Here is a 24,998-nt window from a genome sequence, read left to right on the forward strand (position 1 = left end):
GAATTTTGTTGAAACCTAACAGAATAAGAAGAGAACATAAATATAAATTTTAGGACAATTCTCTTTCTGAAAATAATAATAATAATAATTCATTATAATACTAGCAAATATTTTTAGTGCTTCATCTATATTAATTTATATAATCTTCAAAAATCTACTATGAATGTAGTGTTATTATTTTACATTTTATAGAGAAGAGTCCTGCAGCACAAAAGGTTTAAATAACTTTGTTCCTGGTTCCACTATTTATAAAAAAAAAAAAAAGAAGAAAGAAAAAAAATCTTAAATCCATACTCAGACATTCATCAATTTCTGCTCATTTCAGTCACAATAGCACATTTTTGAATACTCCATAACTAGTCAGAATTTATTCCAGGTATACAGTGTACTTTTACACAGAATAATTTATTAATGAAATACATCTTATTGTATGAAAATGTAATTGTATCAATACATGGATATAAATCACTTTATAAAATCTCACAGTTAACATCAAATGTGATGGTGAAAGACTAAAAGCTTCAAGAACAAAATTACCATGGCGACTACTGCTACTTGTATTTAACATTTAATGGAGGGTCTAGCTAGGACAATTATTCAAGAAAAAGGAATAAGTAACATTGAGTTTGGGAAAAAAAAAAAGGCAACTACTTCTGTATCTAGGTGCATTGTTCTTATATGTAGATATTCCCAAGAACTACATACAAAAAAAATTATAGCTAATAAATGAGCTCATCAGGCTTGAAGATTATAAGACCAATGTACAAATCTTAGTTAAAATTATATTCATTAGCAATGACATTTATTTTATTTTATTTCATTTTTGTACTGGGGATTGAACTCAGGGACACTTAAACACTGAGCCAAATCCCCAGCAAATTTTTGTACTTTATTTAGAAAGAGAAAGTGTCCCATTGAGTTGGTTAGGGCCTCACTAAGTTGCTGAGGCTGGCTTTGAACTTGTGATTCTCCTGAGCCACTGAGATGCACTACAGCACCAAGTGCAATGACATTTCTCAATATAAAATGAAAAAAAAAATGAATGTATAGTATAAAAATTACATCAATATAGATTTAATAAAACAAATACAAAATAAGATAATGTTATTAGTTTGGAAATGTGGTGTCCCCCAGAAGCTCCTACTGATGCAGAGATATTCAGGGATGTTCTATTCAGAGAATAGAATGGACTGACTAGGTGGTACCTACAGGCAGGTGGGGCATGCCTGGAGAAGGTGGGTCTCTGGTTACTGGGGGTATTCCCTGGAAGAGTTCATCTTCCCTGCAGTTCCTTCCTCCATCCCCCTTTCTCTTTTTGTTTCGGAGTCCACCTTGAGCTGAGCAGTTTTCTTCCTCAGCTGGGCCCCTTTCCTCATGATGAGCTCCTTCATCTTGGGTCCAGAGTAATGGAGTCGGCTCTGTATAGACTGAGACCTCCGAAATCCTGAGTCCCAGATAAATTTCCCCTTCTGTGATCTGTTCTTGTCAGGTATTTTAGTGGCAGTGGTGCAAAAGCTTTTTTATTAAAATAAACTTGTAAGTTTTAGGAGGGACGTTCGTACAAGATATATATAAAGACACATATAAGACTTACAAGAAAAGCATGTAAACTGAGGAATAAGTAAACAGACAAAAAAAAAAGAAAAAGTTGATATTTCTGTAGGGATTTTGACCATGGAAATTTACAGGGAAGCATTCCCCTGGTGAGAAAACTCTAAGGGACAGTGGGGGGTTGGTAACAGGCACCCTGTTTCCCACCCTTAGAATGCCCTGCAATCTCTCTTAGGATCTAGCAATACAGCTAATATATGTGCCATGTCTAGCTGATATGGCAATACCCTGAGGTGCCTCTGTATTGGAGCCACATCAAGGCTTGATTGCAGGCACTTAGCTCCTGGGAATAGAAGAACTTGTTTGCTAGATAACTACAATGTTTCACCAAGCTCTAGTGCTCCTGGATCTGCCTACCTAAGAGTAACTTCAGACAATGGACTTTCTTGAGAACTTCACAAAGCTCCTAACATTGCATATTGTAACTAGGAAAGGTAACTGCAGAATAAGCAACCTTACTGATACTCTAAACGATAATGCGGTTATGGTACTAATGACCTAATGTAACCTATTGTTATAAAAAAAATGAGGCCACTTGGACAAAGAACCACTCTGTCACCTTCCCTGCCTCTGCACCTTGTCTGTATCACCCTTTATTTATTTATTTACACATTTCCATATTATAGAATATTATTTGGCCATGAAAAGAAAGAAAGACTGAAGCCTGATTAATTTAAAGCATTATTCTAAGTGAAAGAAGTCAAAAACACAAAAGGTCTAAGAAAATCACATTAGCTGTTTTGGAGGAAATATTGAGTGAAGAGAAATTGCTATCGGATATGGGTTTTCTTTCTGGGGTGATGAAAATATTTACATTATTGAATAGCGGTGATAACAGCACACACTAAGTAAACTAAAAACTACAGAATTGTATATTTTAGAGTTAATTTTATGGTATATGAATAATATGTTATCTAAAAGGACACCAACTCTAAATGTGAAGTATGATAGTGGGCTGGGCCCTGGAGAGGAAAAATAAATTACTGTAAAGGATATTATTGGTACAATATGCAAAAGTAAATAATGAATAAATAAATATTAAATAAATAATAAATTTTTAAATTAGATTATAGAATTATGTCAACATTGAATTTCCTGTTTTGTGGCAAATTTGGAAGTTAACTTGCAATATTTAGTAGGAAAGAGATCCTATGTCTCCTACTTATTCTCCAATGTTTAGAGTATGCAATAAAACTAATAAGGAAAATTATCAGCAATTCCTGAATGAAGGTGGAGGGAATAAAGAAATGTGTTTTGCTTTTATGTAAAAATTATTGCAAAACAAAAATATTTGTGATAGAGTCAAAAGGCAAATGCACAAAAAAGAAAGAAAAAAAGAAAAGAGTAAAAAACAAAAAAAAAAAAAAAAAGACCAATCCACCCATGAACATATGGATGTGTTTCCTTCTAAAAAGAGAATTTAAATTCAAGGATTCTTTGAGGGAAGTTGAAGCTTTCTTATCCTGCTATTAATAGTGAATTTATAACATGTTAAATTAGCAATTGAAAAAAAAAATCCCACCATCCTGATGGAAAGAAAAATTAAAAAAGCACATTGACATTTATCTGATGAGCTCACAAAATTCATTTTACTATGCACATTTGAATTTATTTGTCTACATTAATGGAGTTTTAAAAAAGATGGATGATGATATTTGATTCTGAAGATATACAGTCAAATTCAAGATAAATGTTAAGAATTATGAAATGATAAAATATTAAAATTAAATATTGATGCTGAAGTCATATTTGTATTTCTTGGCCATGCTTCATTTTTTTAACCTATTAATAGTGGTATTTCTGAATCACGAAATATTATCCTTCTATTTTCAATTATCAGCTTTTTTTTGTTTCTATGATTTATTAGATGATTGTTGACATAGATTTAATTTTAATTTTGCACTGCTACTTCAGAGTAGTTATTCTGAGCTTGTGTCTCATGGCCACAAACAATGTGGGGCAATATTTTTAAAATTTATTTTATCCATCCTCAGATGAAAATAAGAACTAATCATCACTCCTGCCCATTACATTAACATCTCTCTTCTGTGGAGGACTGTCTAAAGCCAGGGCAATATGTTAACACCAAACTGTAAGAAATCTGTGTTGTTCTGTCCTGCTTTTTATCTTTAAGTCATCACAGTTCATCCGTCATCATCTATGTGGTACCAAAATGGAGAGCCCTCCGTGCCCTTCCTTGCACTCCTGTTCACTATTTTTCTTTCTCAATGTTCTGATTATGGTTTTCATAGAGGGCCTTAAGATATCCATTATGACTAACTCTTATTTTTTGCTTATATTTTACGAGGCATGGAAATGGGCATTATTATCACATAATATTGAGAAACAATATCTTTATTAATTCTTATCAAAAAAAATGGGGTAACAGATACTCTCTGACTTCCAGTTCTGCCAAGATGCTATAGTCCCAGTCCTCACTGTCCTCTCCTATGCAACTAAAAAGTTCTGGACGTGAAATAATGAAAAACTACTAGAAGTCTCTAGAAAGTGGAAAAGGGAAGTCATGCAGTTTAATGACCTTTGGATCTGAAGGACAACGTGGCAGCAATTTCCCTGAGTTTCTTTATTACTCCACAGGGCACTGCAGATGCTTCTAATCTAATCCATAAACTGCAACAGACACCAACCAAAAAAGCTTCAAGAAAGATTGTCAAGAGGTTGAGAAAAGGATAGCCTAATTGCAAATTTTTAAGATTATTTTTTTATCTTATTTGAATTTTTTGCAATATGCTTCCTATTCCAGCTAACAGAAAAAGAACATGCTGACCTCCATCCACTCACTCCCTGGGAATTTATAGTACGTCTTGAACTCATTTCTCCCTTCCCCACCCTTCCAAGCAGGCAGATTTTTGCTCCTCAGGTTCCTCCAACAGGAGGTAAACTTGGGTTAATTTTCTGTCTCTTGCTTGGATAGTGTCACCAGGGAGCTAAGTCTCCACTCCACCCAGCAGCAAGGAGGCTTAGCCAGACATAGTAAGACAGAGCTGTCCTGGGGAGGCACCACCAGCAGCATAGGTAAAAAAAATGAAGGGTGAGAAGGGGAGCAGCTGAGGACAAGGGGGCAGCTGAGGACCCAGCTCACAGAGCATCAGGTAGATGCAAGGCTAATATCAAGGTCATCACTTTCTCTTCTTCCATGTTATTGAAAAGACCCAGTGAGAATTTAGGCATCCATTCCCACAATATGCATTACAAAGAATGGAGTGAGGGAGGGAGGGTGAGTTGGTATTCCACTCTCAGTGAGTGAGGATAAGGCTACAACTAAGCTTCAGTCTCAAACCTTATAGCAACAAAAGTGTGTCAGACCTCTTCCCCCTCCCCACCCCGGCCACCCTCTCTATTGGCAGCAGGACCTAGTAGGAAGCCGACCTTCCACTTCCACTTGGAAACAACAAGAAATGAGAAAAAAAAAAGTCCATACTCCACTCCTGGGGAAAATGAGGCATAATGCTAAAGCCAGCAGACCTACCAGCCTACTCTTCTGCAAGGGGCAGTGTGAGGAAGTGTCCCACCTGGGCAAGATGCTGTTGGCAGCCACCAGTAAGAAGTTGAACATGTACACCAACCTTGCTCTTACCACTATCCCTAAGCAATGAGACCACTTACTAAAATGAGACAATAACTAAGGATCAGAGTTTAATAATATAATATCCATATACCAAGGACTGGGAAAAATCATCAAGAGTAAGAAAAGAATGTCAACAGCTGCTATCAGTGAGATTTATCAGGTTTGAGAATTAAATGATATAGATTTTAAAGTAGCCATCATAAAATTCCTTAATCAATTACTTACAAATTAAAAATCAGAAAATACAAAGAAAGAAATCAGTGGTTGAAGGAAGAACAAGAGGAAAATTATAGGATTGATAAATACAATTCCAGGGATGGCAGCATCACCAGATGTGATCAATAGCAAGGTAGAAAGTGGAAAATGTGGAAAAGGATAGAATCAATAAACTGGAGGGCAAAGAAAGGGAATTTTTATAATGCAAACAACTTAAGAGAAAATAAACTGCAAAATAAGTTAACAGATTCTCAGGAAACTATAGAGCAGTGTAAGTAAATAATATACACAAATAAGTAAAGAAATAGCTAATATTCATATTATTAGTTCTCTAGAAGAAAAGAGAGGAGAGGAGTGGGTGGGGATGAGAATAAGACTGAAATAGTATCCAAGGTAAAATGAGTGACTGCTCTAATTTGGCAAAAGAGATTCAAGAGGATGTGTGAACCACAAAAACCAAAAAAAATCCACACCAACATACATTAAAAGGAAACTTTTGGGAACTAAGAACTAAGAGAAATCCTGATGGCAGCCACAGGGAAGTGACTAGTTTTTTAGAGGACAACAAGAAATGAAGTAAGAATGGACATCTCATTCATAACCAGGAAGACCAAGAAGAAGAACTGTATATGGGCAAACTATTTTCTAAATAAAGAGAAAATACATCTATTATTAGGTAAAGGACAAATGTGAAATGTTGTTATTAGCAAACCTATACTTAAAGAAGGGTTTTTAAATTTTCTCTTAAAACAAGAAGGAAATGTTTCTTTTGTTGGTAGTGAGCTGTGGAAGCATCAATGACTGGATTGAACCACTGATCTATGTTTAATATTAAAAGAGGCGATTGTTGACATTGAAAAATTTTGACTCCATGTATCATGATTGCCCTGAATCTTGTTCAGTATTATTCTCCTTTAATTCAAGATTTCTTCTAGTTAAGTTTAGTGGCAGTGGAGACAATAAAGTCAAGCACCAGGAAGCACATACATGTAACCATTCAGGGGCTCCATCCTTTTAAATTAAGCCTCTCAGTTTCCATGCAAGTATACATTTTGTGTTACCCCTGTAACTTTCTTCTACAAGGAGACACTTTGACTTGCTCCTCAGAATTATCACTACCTTCTCTCTTTACTATTCAAGTATTCAAAGCAGAATAACAGATTTCTCTGGACTGGGGAAACTGATCTCCTTAGCATACATTTAAAAAACCAAATCAAGATGTCATTTAGTCATCTCCTGATGCAGATGAATAATAAAGTAGATGATTGTTCACTTTACTTGTGGCCATCAGTCAAGAAATCCTAGTGATAAGATGAATGAATGTTTATTGACATCTTTCTTGATACAATACCACTGTATTTTTAATTATCATCCTGTGTGCTGGGGCTGGAGCAGGCCCGAAACCCATGAGCTGTTTTAATAAAAACACAAAATGGGGGTGTGGTGCTGAGGTCATCATTTCCTTAGAAATCATGCCTGTCCAGAGTTGAATCCATGAATTCTGAAGAAGTAGATCAGGATTCGGAAGACAGAAGTTATTGCAACTTTAACTGGGAGAGCAAACTATCAATGTGTCATTATTTTTCCCTCTGCCAAAAAGTATAGTTCCTATAATAATTTTCTTTCTGATTCTCCCACTTTAATTTTCACTTTCCTAGCTATAAGCTCAATTTCCCCAAAGAGTGACTTTTTGAAAAAACAAAATATTTGGCAAATTAATTCAAACATATGTCTACCAGAAATCAGGTGGATATAACACACGATTTTTTCTTGTTATATATGCATGAGATTTTTTTCTTTTATTGTATTTTTTAGTTGTCAATGGATATTTTATTCATTTATATGCAGTGCTGAGGATCAAATCCAGGGCCTCACATAAACCAGGCACTCTACCACTGAACCATGACTCTAGTACCTACACATGAGATTTTTTTTTTCTTAGAGAAATATACTGTTGAAATTCTTTTTGACTCTCCCCTTTGTCATTTTCCTACAATCCTCTCCAAGGATAGAAAGCTTCTAAGGTTAACATACATCATCTCAATGTATTTTTTTTTTAATTTTACTCCATGTACAAGTTGCACAGTCAATATAGTATTGTTCAATGTATTTTAAAACTTGAATAGCAACTTCTTTTCATGTTTATGTGCATCTTCCTTTCTCTAATATTTTTATTATAGATTGCTATATATGTTTGTATATTCATCTTTGCAAATTTTTGTCCTATTAAATAAACCCTGAATAAAATGATTTAATTGTTGCCAGCCCCAAAATAAGCCTCTAGAGCACAACAAAAAGGGTCCGCTATGGTTTGGACGTGAGGTGTCCCCCAAAAGCTCACATGGGAGACAATGCAAGAAGATTCAGAGGAGAAATGATTGGGTTTCTACACCCTTAACCATATCAGTGAAATAATCACTTTAGGGGATTGAGTGGTAACTGAAAGCAGGTGGGGTGTGGCTGGAGGAGGTAGGGAACTGGAGGTGTGGCCTTGGGTTATATGTTTGTATCTGGAAAATGGAGTCTCTTTCTCTGCTTTCTAATCAGCATGTGAGCTGTTTCCCCCTTGCCACACTCTTCTGCCATGTTGTTTTGCGTCATCTTAAGCCCCAAAGAATGGAGCCAGATGTCCATGACTGAGGCCTCTGAAAACATGAGCCCCTTAGTAAAACTTTTCTCCTTTACAGTTGTTCTCCTTGGGTTCTTAAGTCACATCAGCATAAAAACTGACTAAAACAGGGTCTGTGGCAGAAGCCCTTCCTTCTTCTCCATTTTATTCTTTGCCAAATCCCTGTTTCACCCCTGAATTGGAGGCCTTGGGAGGATTTGTGAATTTGAGTGCCTTCCGAGATATCTCATAGCTTCTCATTTATATCTGCTCTTCTCCTCACTGCTTCTCCCCTTTCTCCTCTCTTTATTATCCACTTAATTTCCACTTTGACTTTAAACACTCTTAGCAAGTCAACATCCAACAATTTTCATTCCCCATACCTTTATCCAACTTTTTCACTCGTTGAGCAACAGTCATTGGATTTTTCCATCAAACTGTGAGCTTGTAAAAAAGAAATTACATAAATTTTGTTGCTGTTGACCGACCCTGGGACATAGAAGGTACTGAAAAACATTTTGTAAATGTATACATTGTCTTTATTGACCCCACATATATGGTTAAGTCACAGAGTAAAGAAAATAGTAGAAGTGGAATTGCTTTAAAGGACGCAGAGTTCAACACAAACACAAAATCATAATGGTTTTGTCAGCAAATTAATAATAATATTACCTAAACAGTATGTCTCTATTTAATTGTGTGGTACTGACTCCAGGCTTACTCATCCTCTGCAATCCAGGCTATCTGTAGTGATACAATGTGAGAGCTTCATATATTGCATAGTCCATATACTTTTGTGTATATGTGTGATTGTGTGGGTACATGACATTTAAATAGTGATACAATGTTATAGTTTAGATATGAGGGATCTTCTAGAAGCTTATGTATGAGATAAATGCAAGCAAGTTTAGAGGTGAAATGATTGGGTTATAAAAATATAAACCAATCAGTACATTGATCCACTTAAATGGATTAATTGGATGGTAACTGTTGGCAGGTAGGGTGTAACTCAACGAGGTAGGGCACAGGGGGCATGCCTTTGTGGCATAGGCATTGGTCCTGGTGAGCAGGGTTTGATCTCTCAACTTCTTGAGCTGCGTTCTTCATCATACTCTTTTGCCTTGATGTTCTGTGTCTCAGAACAGTGAAGTCTGCCATCTATAGACTGATAACTCTGAAACTGTGATCCCCAAATAACCTTTTTCTTCTCTATGTTGTTCTTGTCAAGTCTTTTGGTCACAGTGGCAAAAAAAGCTGACTGAAACATATAATGATGTTTCTTTTTTTATTATTTCATTTTTTAAAAAATTCTTTCTAGATAGAAAAGACAGTAGACTGTGTTTTGACATATTGTAAATACATGGAGCATAACTTATTTTAATTAGGATCCCATTTGTGCTTGTCCGTGATGTGGAGTTGCACCAGTGGTGTATTCATATATGAACACAGGGAAGTTACACAGCAAAGTTACAAGGATATTTCATAGTGGCACTGTCCAAGCACTCATGTGCTCTCTGACTGTAACAGCAATCCAGGGTAAAGTTGGCACTGCTTTTCTGTTCATCAAGCTAAGACTGCACTAGACATCTTGTAATTCTTGTGGGATAAAAATGTTTATAGAGATGTTACCACCGGTTATGGGTGACAAGTCCCGCTTCCCCACGTGTTGAAGTTTGAACATTAGAGAAGCACACCGAGGCAAGCATATCAAGCAGGGTTTATTTAAAAAGGGATGATAACAAAGAATTCTCTTGGGAGGGAGAAGAGGGCCATAGCTGGTATCCTCATATCCCAAGAAGTGAAGTGTTCTGCCCTTTTTATATGTTCTAGGCTTTTGTTGTTCTCCTGCCTTTTCCCCCTTAACTTTCTCCTTCCTGCCCAGGGCTAAGCCCAGGAATCCTTGGTGGGATGGCCCAAAGGTAGGAAACAGGTGGGCTGAAGGGGGAAGGGCCAGATGGTGCAGCCCAGGACACAATAATTAACAACTTTATAGCTCACTGTACGGAGGGCAACTCCTAGGACAGGTTACCTTAGCAACAAGTTGGAGCAGGGTCATATTCTTGATAAGGGGCTCAGAAGAAATTAATATTTCAGTCTCTCAGGGGACAGTCTCCTACTTGCTGGACTCACTCAAAATTGGCCTCCTTGATCTGACCTGACTCGATTTACCTATCTATACTAACTGCCTGTCTAATTCTGGTTTCATGCCCCCTTCTAATTTTAGGAACTCCTTACTACTGTAAGGAATGGGATGATGGCCATTCTGGCTTCTTTGAGCTGGAAGTGGGGCAGCAGTGTGGGGCAAGCAGGTTTTGAGTTCCCTTTTAGAAGTCAGGTTGGATTGAAGTCTGGTTGGGGAAGAACATGTTGTAAAGTCATCTGGGGATAGGTGTTTCAATGAGAGAGAAACAAAAAACATGAGTGCTGAATAAATGTTGCAGCATCTGGAACATGTCAATGTATAGTAGAAGTTCTCTCACCAGGAGGTGTGAGTGCTGATAAGTTGTCCCCATAACAAGGTCAGAGTGGACAAGGCCTTTATTTGGGATTGTAAATCTTTACTATCCCCAGAGTTATCAGTAATGTAAACACAACATTTAACTTTTAATGTTTCAGATGTTCAACCCCATAAGATGTAATTAAATAACTTAATGTCCTCTGATCTTGTAAAATCCTTCTACTGATATGACCCCTGTTTCTGGTAGAGAACACTTTATTTCTGTTACTTAGGGTTGGATAATCATACTAGCAAACATTAAGCCTACCTGTGTAGGGTAGGAAACTCTGTAGGCCTTAAACTAACTAAAAACTTCTGATTCTGGCAGTTCCTCTTGATAGTTTCTTTGGATAGTTATCAAGCATTCATGCCTAAGAATCTCTCTTTTGTAGACTCTAGTCTTACTTATTTTGGAGGTTAACACAATATTTAACTATTATTTTTTTAAATACCCAGGAATGGCTTTTTGTTGTTGTTGTTGTTGTTTTGTTTTAACTGTTTTTGCTAGGTGTTTAAGATGAAGCAAGTCAAACTTATTTTTGTTTTTATCTATTGTTAACAGTCAGTTGAGTTTCCATCAGAGACACTCCTGGGAGAACATGAGAGCAGCTTCTTAGTTCTGATAGTGCCATTTGTGCTAGGATGGGTCTAGGTATTGCTAACCATGTGTCCCTTGGAAACATCAGGAATGTCTTCCTTCTCCAATGACCCTCCTTTTCATGGCAAATGTATTGATTGGCTTTCTGTTCTCCAGAGATCTCATTAATCTCCCCCCTGGGAGGTTATGTGGCACAGACTTGCAAAACTCTTTAGAGAAGTTCCCTTTTCCCTGGATTCAGATTGACTCAGAGGGCAAGAGCTAAATATTGCTTTTCTTGGCCCTTTTAATTTAACTTTAATTTTTAAGTCTTGATCTTCACCATCTAGCAAATCAGTCTCACCAGTCTTAAATTAACAGTACTTGATTTTAACATTAATGTCTATAAGTTTACAGTCATTTACACTTTTTATTAATTGGGGCCTGTACTATCCTATATGTCCTGTAGGTGATGGCTTATTATTTTAAATTAACCCAGATTTTGTGTTCTTAAAGCAATATCTATGCAAAACATTGTCAGGCAAACTTGTATACCTGGAAGATATGAAGATATTTAATATACAAAGAAGAGCAATAGCACCACAATTACATTGATGTTTTTATTATAACCAAGTTTAGCTTTTAAAGAAATAACATAGTACAATGCTATAAAATAACAGTTGTTTTTAACCAGTTTTTGTTTAATTTCTTCAAGGTTACTTCCTATTAAAAAAACAAAACTTAATAAACACAATGTTATGGAAAAATTAATGTTTTAATAAATCTTTTTCCTTTTAACACATAGATGAAACTTAGGTTTCATATCAGTATATTAACATTTGGCCTTAGGGAAGAAACCTTAAATAGCTTTCACCTATATATAACCAATTTACATAGACCTTCTTTATCACTTACTTAAACCCTCTTACTTACTTCATCACATAAAGACTTTCTTATCCAAAAACACATTTTCCCTTCTATTAAATATAGTTCCCATACCTAGAACCTTCTAATTCCTCCTTCCCATCTGTTAACCCCCTTTTTTGTTCACATTTTGAAACAATCCTTGTAAATTTCTGAATTTAGGCAAATTATTTAATTTTAATAAAAATAAATATTTTACATTATTTACATTATGCTTTAATTGGAACAGTTGAAACTTTTGGGCCTTTGTATATAGAAATCTTCTCTAAACCTTTGTATATAGAATCACATCTGTTTAACATTCCATGAAAACACAGTGTTTAAGTATATAGAATTATACCTGTTGGAACATTAAATTCTCAGTAACCTTTTTTAGTGACAATAAAGCAACTTTAAACCCTTTTTTTATTCATTTACCAATTGATGAAAACATCAATGTTACCCAATGAAATTCAAAGGATTAAGAGTACTTGATGTTATATTTAACATTTATTTAGCATTTTAACCTTGTAAATTAATCAGATGTCTAACAAACAAAATTACTCATAAATGAGTAACCCCAGGTCAAATCTGCTTTACTTATTTTACCAAAATATCAGACATGTATATTGAACAGGATTAGCCATTTCTTCCTTGTTGAAGTCCTAGAACCTAGGGATATTAGACATTTTGTACACACCAACATTTATTAGTTCTTTGACCACTTGTAAGTTTAACTTGAAAGACATCTTTACTTTCATCTGTTTACCCAATTTAAATTGAACCGTTTAAAATTAAATTATGTGAATTAAATCAAGTGAATTAAAAGTATTTGGATCCATTTTTTAAATTTTATGAGCACTCTGCCAATTTTCATAACATATGCACATATAGACATACAGCACATAACACAAGTGCACACATATAACACAATAGTAAAGGCTTGTAGCTTTTTAAAGGTGAAATCTCCATTGCAATGTTTAAAAATTCCATAGTTGAATAAAAAATAGGACTGATCAGAAAAACATTAACCTAGGTCTGTAGGATCAAAATCATGAGCTCAAAAAAATACAGAAATCTAAGAAAAAGCAAGAGTACTAGAAAAAATGACCAGCCAGTAATTAGTAAAGTATCATACAATTTGCTTTTTAGTTTAGTCTAGTTTGAGTTCAGGTAAAAGACACTTTTTACTTTTTTTTTTTTTTCTTCTTGGGCCTCAGATCAGTCTCCTACACAGCTTGCAGGCTTCTTCCATCAGCATTTCAATGTAAGTCCTGGCTGAGGTCAGAAAGGTACAGGGAAAACTGCTATTCTGAACTGCTATTCTGAGCAGGAGAAACCTTATGCCTAAGGCATTTTAACCATTTTTTTCCTAGTTGGTAAATGGACAGGTTTGTATGTTGAAAATTATAATAACTTACTTTCTATTAGTTTTGAGAACAAAGCTACCATGGATGGTAAGCTCCTTACTGAGATAAGCTACTGGTTGTTGAGCAGGTCCATTATTTTGTGCAACCATTCCTGGGGCCTCAGTGACAAACAGGTTAAATCTTGCTTTATAAGTAAGTTGAGGACAAACTAAGGCCCCGTTTTAATGACTTAAAGTCTCCCCAGAGCTGTTCATAAATCAGAGGAGGACTAAACTTTTTTGGTAAATTTATCCTTTAAAAGTAGGTGGCCCTTTATGGATTCAGGGTTAAAGGTGGTGTGTTTTTATTGTCTCCTGAGTTTCTCCATGAAAATAGCTGGGCTTTCCTGGGGGCCCTGAGTAATTTCAGAAACCTTGGAACAGTTAATGGGCTTTTGCTTGACCTTCCTGAGACCTTCAGGGACCAACGTTTGGAAATATGTAATTTTCCAAGCTCCCATTCATCATTTGACTCCCAGTCAGGATCATTTCTGGAAATTGCCTGTACTCTAGATGAATAATTAGGTTTGTTTCCAGTTTGTGATGCTGGGGCATGGGCAAGATTTGGTCCATCCTCAAATTCTTCAACTGCTTGCTTTAGAGTGGCTTCCTTCTTATTGGAGGCTAAAGTTTGGCTAAGTAATAATATAATATCTTTCCAGGTGAGGTCAGGCACCTGGCATAAGTTCTGAAGCATCCCAAAATATTTATTTAGATCCTCCAAAAATCTCTCTGAATTTATTCTTATTTGTTTTAAGTTGGGGCGAGGCTCCCCTTGATTTCTCTTCCTCAGTAGATGATTTCTTAAGGTCTTCTCTCACGGTAGAGATTGCGGTTAGGCCTGACAATACGTAAAAGTGAGGCACTTTTCCTGATCATCTGTAATTTCCCAGTATGTAGACTAGTGGTCAATCTACACATTGACTTGAGAGAGAAGCTCCCACCTGAATGATGGGAAATTCAAGTTCTCTCCCTCTTAAAAGAAAACTATTTATCTAATATATTAGGGACATCTCCCTAAATTTGAGCTTCATTATGGTCCAGAAAATCTGTCTCTCATCACTGGTTTTGCCAGTTATTTCTGGCCTCCTTTGGCAAAGTGCTAGGGTCCCAGTCTGCCCTCTGTCAGAGACCCTGGGAGGATTCAGACTTACAGGCATTACTGCTTTTCTCCCTGCCACTATAACTCCTGACTATGAAAAGCCCATAAAAATAAAAGAGAACAACTGTATATGTCTTAACTTTTTGCGCCTAACTGTTGTCCTGTAGACTAAAGGAATCTCCAGCGAGTAAGGGGAACATCTATTGATTGTTAAGTGCATAACAAACACCCTTTTCTGGAGGAGTTTATGGGAGGGGTTGGTCAAAAAAATGCCTCCCTCTTGTGGCAATTTTTTTTAATACATTGAGTACATCTGAGCACAGAAACAGTAAAGGGAGATTTTTAACTGGCTTGTGAAGGCTAACTATGCCAACAAAGGGAACCTGGATGTTTTCTTACTAATCATCCCATGTCTTTCTCTCAGTCCTACAACCTAAATCACTAGTGTTTCTGACTGGTGAAGGAAGGGGCACATCCAGAAGGGAATGCATGTGGGGTTGGGGAGTGTTGCCTGACCCACATGGAGGCAAATGTAATTGGGGCTTTTCCTCAGTGCCATTCATCTACTGATCACCCTAGATACCCCTTAGGGCAGTCGGGAGGGGGTTCTAGAGAAGGAACCTGAGGATTCCTGAGTGTAGCCCAGGCCAGAAATTCCCCAGTTGTTCTATACTCCTTCATCCACCTTCACACATCCAAAGGCAGATTAGGACTAGGGACGCTGTTTACTCATGCCAATTGCTCTCCGGACCTGAACAGAAGAATAGGAAGCGGCTTTGGCAGAACCCAACATGCCTGCTCTGTATTGAAGAGGTGATTGAATGCTGCCTAGACCAGGAAACCTTTCACCCGAGTCTTGAAGTGTGGTGGTTGTGAAGTGGTACCCCCTTCCTCCACGGAAATGTCTTAACTGGGCTTCTCCAGAATTCTTCACCATAGATGATTTTGGGACTGTTAGCAAAAGAGATTCTGCAAAAGAGTTCAATGTTGATAAACTTCCTATTTTCATGTTGCCCTGTTTACTTGGCCAGTGGCCAGGAAGATACCAGCACTCCAGGTGCTGGACACCCCCTTACTAGTTTTTCACAAACATATCCAGTATAGTAATTTGTAGAAATGTACAAACAAGGCTGCTGGCCTTGAGCTGGGCTTCACAGAGATGTCTACATTTTTAAGATAAGTTACCAACTGGGCTCCATGGTAACAGCTGGCCTGGGGAGGAAAGAGAGGGGAGAAGAAGCTCTCCCCTTCTCAGGTGTTGTCCTTGAAGGGTTAACTTGCCCAAAACAGTGAAAGAAAAAGCTGCTTTTATGTGAATTTGTGCAGACTGTGAACTTCTGAGCCCCTCCCCTTACATGCTGGGTATAAAACTCTGAAACTCCCAGAACTTGGGGTTCAGGGGATTGATTAATTACAGCAAAAGCTGTGCCCTCTGAACCTGGATGCAGCCAAATAAAACTGTTTCCTGCTGTCTTCAGTGCCTTGCCTCCTCTGTCCCTACAAGAGTTGCATTATGCATTAAGTAGCTGATGGGTGCCCATCATTCTCCAAAATGAAAGAGGCTGAAAGATACACCTCAAACAGATGTAGGGTGTGTGGAGAGGAGCTTGCCTCAGTATAGATCTCCATGGAACCTCCAAATATGTTACCACTGGTTACTGGTGACAAGTCCTCACATGTTGAAGTTTGAACATTAGAGAAGCACACTTCAGGTGTTAAGGTATTAACAGCAGGTTGGAGCTGGGGCAGGTTCTTGATAAGGGTGGAGGAAGGGCTCAGAAGGAATTAACATTTCAATTCCTCTGGGGACAGTCTCCAACTTGCTGGACTCACTCCAAATTGGCCTCCTTGATAGGACCTGACTCGATTTACCTATCTATACTGACTGCCTGACTAATTCTGTTTTCATAGTGATAACCAATTACGAAGTCTCACTTTTGATTTGTTATATACCTTGTGTCATCCCCAAATTATTCTCATTGGTTGCCAGAAAAAAAAAGAAAAAAGAAAAGCCTTATAAAGTCACAAACTACACACCTACTTCTTGATTTGGGATTCTGTGGGTGTTAGTGACAGCCTACATCTTGCCTTAGTTAATTTTATAGTTGGCTTAGGTTTTGAATGATTGCATTTTGCAATCAGTTAACAACCATTTTCTCTCCTTGTGAATATATATATATTTTTTTTTTCCTCAATGCTTATTTTTCATTCCACATGAGCTTTAAATTAATTTCTTTAGTGATCATGGCTTTGAAATATGTGTGCCTTGGTCAGTGTAACTCTCATGCACAGATCATATTCTCCTTCAAGTGACTAAGTTTTCTCCCAGTGACAGTCCTCTTCCAAGCATACACTATGGCCTATTAAATTTAAAAAATGCCCCATTTGTGAATCACTTGTCTCCCGGCTTCAAAACTGCCCTTTTGTTCTCTCCTACATCGTGCTGGAGATGAGACTCAAAATCACATTTTCATGTTGCTGGTTGTTTCTTGTTTTGATCTGCTAACAAAGGATACAGAGGGAGTCTGCAAATCTGGTGTGAGCAACAGGGACTTGGCCCTCTTTTTCTACTTCCTGATTCTATGAGGATCACACCAGGCTTGCCTCTTCACTTTGGTGGCTGTCTTTCATGTTAGAGAGAGCAATCCAAGAAAGTTTTCAAAGTTTTCAACATTCTGAGAACTATTGTCACATGTACACTCAGAAACTCTCCTCCTGAAGTTCCCATCTCAACAGGAGGCTTCAGAGACACCTATACCAGCATAGTTCATTAATAAAAATCGGAGTCTTAGTGCTACAAGGCTCTTACTCCAAACTTATAAATTTAAATGATCCCAGCATCTCCCCTTTGTTTGTACAGCTTATCTCCTGCCTATAACATGCTGGTAAAGGAAATTGGTAAGAGGAGAAATCTCAAGAAACAGAACTGAAAAAAAAATGAGTTTCAGGGATTTATTTAATGTAGAACTAGTCAAAGTATTTCTATCAAAAGCCCAATAGATAATATGTTTTTAGTTTTCTCAGCCACTGTCACAAATACTAAACACAATTGTTATCACAAGTAAGAAGCAATGAATGATTTGTTAGCAAGTAGGCATGGTTATACTTAGCCCATAAATTATAGTTTGTCAAATCTGGGGATAGAAAAAAGATCCAGAGAGGAGAAGGGAGATGGGTGCTTCAGGCTTGGATCTTCTGCTGGTCTTTTCATGGGAGATTTACGTATCAACTCTGACTTCAAGTCCCTCCTCTCTAAAAGCCCACCATTGGGATGAAACATTTCAAAGGTATCTCACCTTTCAATTCTAGAATGGTAAGAATTTTTCATTTGACTTCCAGATTAATATCATGAGAATTTCAGCTGACCCACTCCTTAACATAACTGGTGGGAATCATAGAACACAACCCTTTAAGTGTTTAGAAATGGTTGTAAGAATAAAAGCACATAAAACAAGTATCTATTTGAGACTATCTACAGAAATTCAGTTAGAAGAGAACAGTCCATGGTATTTGCACCAGGATAATTGTTAAACCATGATGCAAAGAAAAGACCACCGATTCCAATTGAAATCAAATTAAAGCAAGTTTATAATTTTGACCGGCCAGGCTGCCTCTCCCAAAAACTGCAGGAACAGAAGACAGCCCCACAGCTCTCTAGGAGCACAGCTTTATAGCACAGAAAGTTACACAAAGAGGGTTTTGAGAACTTACAGATCGAAAGCAAAGAACACAGAGGCAATAATAAATGGTAGAGCAAAAATTAGTAAAATAGAGAAGAAAAAAAGGAAAGAAAGAAAGAAAGCAATAAAACAGAAGCTAGTTCTTTGAAAAGAACAATACAGACAAACCTTGAGCCATACTGACCTGGAGAAAAAAAAAGAGAGAGAGAAAATAGAAGCAACTAGAATCAGTAACGAAAGAGGGTTATTATTAATGATTTATAAAAATAAAAAGTATCAAAAGGAAATATTCTGAAAAATGATGTTTCCAATTTTGATAAATGAAATGGAAAAATGTCTAAAAATTTATATCACACTAAAACCCACTGAAGAAGAAGTAGTCAATCTGAATAGACTGATAAAATTAAGATTTATTAGTAGTAATGATGCCGCTGGTTATCAGTGAAGAGTTCTGCTCCCTCACATGTTGAAGTTTGAAGCATGCGGAGGCAGGCATATAAAGCAGGGTTTATTTAAAATGGGATAACAGACTTCTTCCTGGAGGGAGAAGGGGGTCATAGCTGGTATCCTAGTATCCTGAGAAGCAAAGCAAAGTGTTCTGCCTTTTTATATGTCTTAAACTTCCTTTGTTCTCCTGCCCTCTTCCCCTTATCTTACTCCTTTCTGCCTAAGTGACTAGGCCTAGGAATGCTGGATGGGATGGCCAAAGGGTGGAAACAGGTGGGCTGAAAGGCGAAGGGAAGGATGGAGCAGCCCAGGACACATTAATTAACAACTTTATAGCTCCCTGTGGGGAGGGGCAACTCCTTGGACAGGTTACCTTGGCAACAGGTTGGAGCTGGGGAAGGTTGTCTTGATAGGGTGGAGGAAGGGCTCTGAAGGCATTTCAGTCCCTCAGGGGGCAGTCTCCCAACTTCCTGGACTCACTCAAATTGGCCTCCTTGCTCTGACCTGACTCGATTTACCTATCTATACTGACTGCCTGTTAGCAATAGTTTCCAGATGACTTAGTGATGAATTATTTCAATCATTTAAAGAATTAATATCAATTCCTTACTTCATAATCCCTCCTAAAACACAAAAATGAGCAAATACTTCCCAAGTTACTTTATTGGGTTATTATCACGTTAATACCAAAACTACACTAAAACATCACAAGGTAGGATAGGACAGACCACTATAGTTTATGTGTTGGGCACAAAATTCTCCACAAAATATTAACAAGCTAAACATAACAGTTTATAAAAAGAACTATATAATCTTCTTGGTAGTATAAAATTTTGACAGTATTACTTCTGTATATTCAAGAACACGATTCAATCAATAAATGGCCAAAAGAAACTAAAGCAGACATTTCTCAAAAAAAAGAAATACAAATGGCCAACAAATATATGAAAAACTGCTCAATATACTTAGCAATCAGGGAAATGCATACCGAAACTACCTTGTGATTTCATCTCATTCCAGTTAGAATGTCAATATCAGTAGTACAAATTATTATAAATATTGGTGAGGATGTGGGAGAAAAGGTACACTCATAATTTTGTTGGTGGGACTTCAAATCCGAACAACCACTATGGAAAACAATATGGCAATTGTTCAAAATACAAGGAATGGAACCACCATGAGAGCCAGCTATTTCAATCCTTGGTATTTATCCAAAAGAACTATAACCAGCATATTATATCAATTGCTCATACCAATGTTTATATCAGCACCATTCACAAAAGTCAAGTTATGAAACTAACCCAGGTATCCCTCAGTAGACAACTTGATAAACAAAATGCAGTATATATACACAATACAGTTGTATTCAGTCACAAAGAGTGAAAGTATGCCATTTGCTTATACATTAATGGAACTAGAGAACATCATGCTAAATGAAATAAACCAGACTCAGAAAGCTGAGGATCAAATGGTTTCTCTCATTTATAGAAGTTAGAACAAAATAAGGAAACCAAAATGCCAGGGAGGGGGGAATTACATGAAACTAGAAGGGAGATGGGGAAGTATCCGAAGGGAAGGGAATTATGGGGCAAGGAAGGAGGGATAAGAAAAGGGAAGGTCTGCAGAATGAAGCTGAGCAAATTATTAATATGTATGTATATGAATATTCCATAGTGAATTTTACCTTTTTAGATACACATACATGTGTATCCTATATATGTGTATCTACACATGTACATGCATGTGTATCTATAAGGCACCAATTTAAAAAAATAGAAATAAGACCAGTAAAGTAGAGATAGCTGAACAGAGGAAAGGATGAATGGAGGAAAGAAAGAGATACTAGAGACTGAAGTGGGGAAAATTATATTGCAGGCACATATGATTATGTCAAAATGAACTCCAGTATTTTGTAGAGCTATAATGCACGAACAGAAACATTTAAAAAAAGAACTGTACACTAGGACCAAGTAGAATTTATTCCACAAGGGCAATATTGCTTTAACATCTGAAAATCAATTAGCATAATGTATCATATTAATAGAGAAACAAAAAGGACATGATCATCACAATAGATTCAGAAAAGAAATCATTGGAAAAATCTAATAGGCATTTATGATAAAAATAAACTAGAAGACAGAAGCTTCTTTTACCTGATGATGGACATGTAAGACACACACACACACACACACACACACACACTCACTCATAGAGAGAGCTAACATCATGCCTAATGCTGAAAAACTGGATGCTTTCCATCATAAGTTTAGAAACAAGACGAAGATGTCCTCTTTTGCCACTTCTAATCAACGTCGAACCAATGACTGTAGTCCAGAAAATGAAACAATAAAAAGAACTAAAATATGTCCAGGTGAGAAAAGAAAAGATAAAAGTATCTCTATTCACAAATGATGGAATCATATGTGTATACTCCTAGGCAATTCACTAAATACTATTAGAACTAATAAATGAGATCAGCAAAGTTTTAGGATGTGAGATCAACATACAAATACTAAATTGTACTTATATAAATATAATCTGAAGGCAAACTAATAACCTGAAAGAGAAATTCAAAACAACATTCCATTTACAATAATACAAATAACAATTAGTATATTTTACAAAATAAGTACAAAACATACTCTCAGAACTATAAAACTTTGTTTAAATTTATTTTTAAAATACATTAGTAAATAGAAAAAAGTCTCCTGTTCGTCATTCAGAAAAGTAACATTGCTAAAATTGACAAGGTGATTCTTTGTGGTATTTGGGGTTGAGAAGTATTCCACTTCTAAAACATCTCTCCAACCTTATTTATTTATTTATTTATTTATTTATAGACAGGGTCTAACTAAGTTGCCCAAGTTGCCCTTGAACTTTCTATCCTTGATCCTCGCACCTCAGCCTGCTGAGTAGCCTGCACTCTGATGGCAAAGTGATTCTAAAATTTAAATAGAATAGCATGAGAATTAAAATAGTTCAAAGAATACTAAATAATTAGGGTAATATTTGTGTGGCTTATACTCTCCAATTTCATAACTTAGTCCAAAGATATAGTAATCAAAATTTTGTAAGGCCAGAATAGGGAGCCCAGAAATAATACCTTTCAGCTAACTCCTTACAAGAATGCCAATGGATTATTAAAGATAATAACAAAAATAAGAGCAACAGAAGAAAAAAATAAATAAATTGAGCTTCATTAAAACTATTGTGTGTGTGTATATGTGTTTTAAAGTACACTATCAAGAAAGTAAAAACTAAAAGAATAGAAGAAAAATGTTTGCAAAATCATGTATATAAGGAGGGACTTATAGCTAGAAATCTAATAACTAGTTAAAGTCAAAATAAGAAGAGAACTCAATTTTTAAAATATACAAAAATTCTGAATAAACAGTTCTCCAAAGAAACTATACAAATGGACAAGGAATTCATGAAAAGATGTTTGACATTGTGAGACCTCAGAGAACAGCTAGTCAAAATCAGGATAAGATATTGCTTCCTACTGGCTAACAAAACTAGAATCAAAAAGTCAGATAATAACAAAAATTTAAATGTGGCATATCCTTGCAAAGGACATTAAGTTATCTATAAAATGGTTGAAGTAATGAAAGTTGGTGTCCTTAGGTTAAAGTTGAAAACACTATGTTAAATGAAATGAGCCAAACACACCAAGTCACATGGTATAATATTCCATTTATATGAAATACGCAGAACAGGCATATTTATGTATGAACTACAATGTTAATTATGAAGCAGTAATGTTGGGTAGGGTGAAAGGCTAATAGCTAAAGGGTATATTCTTAGGTAAAGAAAAATATTCTAAAATTAACTGTGGAGGTTGCTATATATACCTGGGAATATACTGAAAATCATTATATACATTAATTGAATAAATTAATTTATTTGTTTACTTTTGCAACACTGGGAGTAGAATTCAAAGCCTCATACATACTAGGAAAGGATTCTACCACTTAGTAACATCCCAGCCTGAATCATATACTTTAAATGAGTGAATTATATGCCATGTAAATTGCATCTGTATAAAGCTGTTTATTTATTTGTTTGTTTGTTTGTTTATTTATTTATGCATTCATGCATGCATGCTGTGTTAGAAATTTAGATGGAAGCCTAAACCACTGGAGTTATCTTAAATCACTGCACATTTTGTTAGTTGATATGGTCTGTGTAGTCTTTGAATTTAGACAATTTTTTCAGTTTGGAATAATCATAGGGGCAAGAGGTTGACAGGAACTAGGAGGTGTAATTTCAATCCACTTCAGTTTTTGTTTTTTATTTTTAATCTTCATTGTGATAGGGGCAGAAGTTGGGGACAGAATATCTAGTTTATACTTGTGGCTCTTAAAATATCTGATGGCATAGAGCTTCTTGGATCCTACCGCATGCGATGAGGAACACAGGTTCATGTCAGTAGTCTGCAGAGATCTTCAGGGTGTAGAGCTCTTTGCAGAGGACTGACCACAGACTCTGCATCCTGCCAGAGGGCATGCTGATTGTAGTACCCATCTGTCCTTTAATTCAGAGAACTACTACTACCAGTGCCCTCGCACCCGCTGACTTCTCTGTAGCTGCCTCCCTGTCATGTTTTAACAGGCTACGATATTTGTGAGATCTATATGAGTCATCTTATTTCTCCCTGAGAGTTCAGTGAACAAAACCACCCCCTTTGCTTCTCTTCCTCATTTTTCTCTATCCTCTGCTAGACATTTCCATTAACTTAGTTTTATAAGACATGAATGACTTTGTTGCTGGCTTACATTTTCCTCCAATCTAGTACTATTTGGAGAGAAATTCCATTCTAGTAACCTACTTGGTGCATAAAATGCATTTTGACATATGTTAGTCCATCTCTGAGATGTAAAGCAGTCTATGATTAGGATCCAATAGGCTAGGAGGACAAGGATAGCATCATAGTGGTTGTCTCTGCAATACTGGGAGAATTTCTGGATCATGGCAGACTCTTCATAAAGTTTGATAGATAGAACTGAGATAGTATCAAGTGCTGCCAAGAGGAGCAGATCAATTGTTTGGGGACAAATGGAACAAGTGTTAACACCATGATGCTTGGATGCCACATCATGACTACATCATGACATCAATTGTTAAACATGACAGTGGTACCCCTGAAGTAATTATAAAACAATATTTAGGCTAATCTGCTTGCTGTGTTAATTTTTTCCCAAACTTACCTGTAACTGAAGGATTCATATATGAGATAGTTTACTTTGCTCTTGTATCTGAACATCAATTTCTTCTCTCATTGTGGAGTCTTGAATTGCATAGCTACAGGCATTCTAAAAATCAATCCATCAATGAATAAAAAATGCTGACTTTTTTTTCACCAAAATTGCTTTCATAATTAAAGGACATGTTTTTTTTTCCCCCCAAATGTTTAGAAACTAGGAAACTAGCCTGAGGAGATAAACTGGGACAAAGGTTGCTTTTTTTCCCCACCAAATAAATTGCTGTAAATGGGAAATTGATGAAGTAATTCATTAAGCATTAACTTTAAAATTCCAAATTTTCCCTGTGACTATAAATTTAAACCATCAGCAGTCTATTTTTTTTTTAATTCTAATATAGAAATGTGATAAAGGTGACCTCCTTGAAGTTACCTTTGGACTTCCAAGTCACTAGGACTCTAAGGCTTGATAGGCAGTGCTATTTAATGGTAAAGGAATTTCACTTTGCTCCACTACAATCTTGATGAGTGAATTCCAGTAGTAACTTTTTTGGATTTCAGTTCTTTACCATGTAACATGGAAAAGAGAATAGGACCCCCTCCATACAGTAGTCTTGTGAATTCAGTGGAAAACAAAAATACAGTATTTTCCTCAATCCCTGGTAAGTGTAAAATAGTCATTAAATGTCAGCTTCTGTTATTTTTATTTTTGGAGGTGTTACTGGGGAGTGAATGCTGGGAGGTCACCCATGCTAAACACATGCTGTACCACTGAGCTATGTCCTAGCCCTAAGCTGCCAGGATTATCCTTCCTTGAGAACATGCCTTGGGACAGTCAAAGGACTGTCCCAGACATGAGTGGTAGGTCTTGAGACCACACTTTACCTGCCTATACTAATATTATCTTTACTATGAAATCTATTCAGTTTTCATTAAATATACTTCCTGTTGGAAAATGTACAAAACATAAAAAATAATAATAATAAAAATTTTAGAAGCAGAGTTTAACAACCTGAAAAGTGCCACTACCAATAACATTTGGCATAAATCCTTTCAGCCTCTGTTTGTATTTGTGTGTTTGTGTTTTGTAATTTCAATCATAGATCAAATACATTTTTAACTTTGTATTTTTACTTAATTTACTGAAATTTTTGCATCTT

The sequence above is a fragment of the Marmota marmota genome, unplaced genomic scaffold (genome assembly GCF_001458135.2).
Source record: "Marmota marmota marmota unplaced genomic scaffold, marMar, whole genome shotgun sequence".
NCBI lineage: Eukaryota > Metazoa > Chordata > Mammalia > Rodentia > Sciuridae > Marmota > Marmota marmota.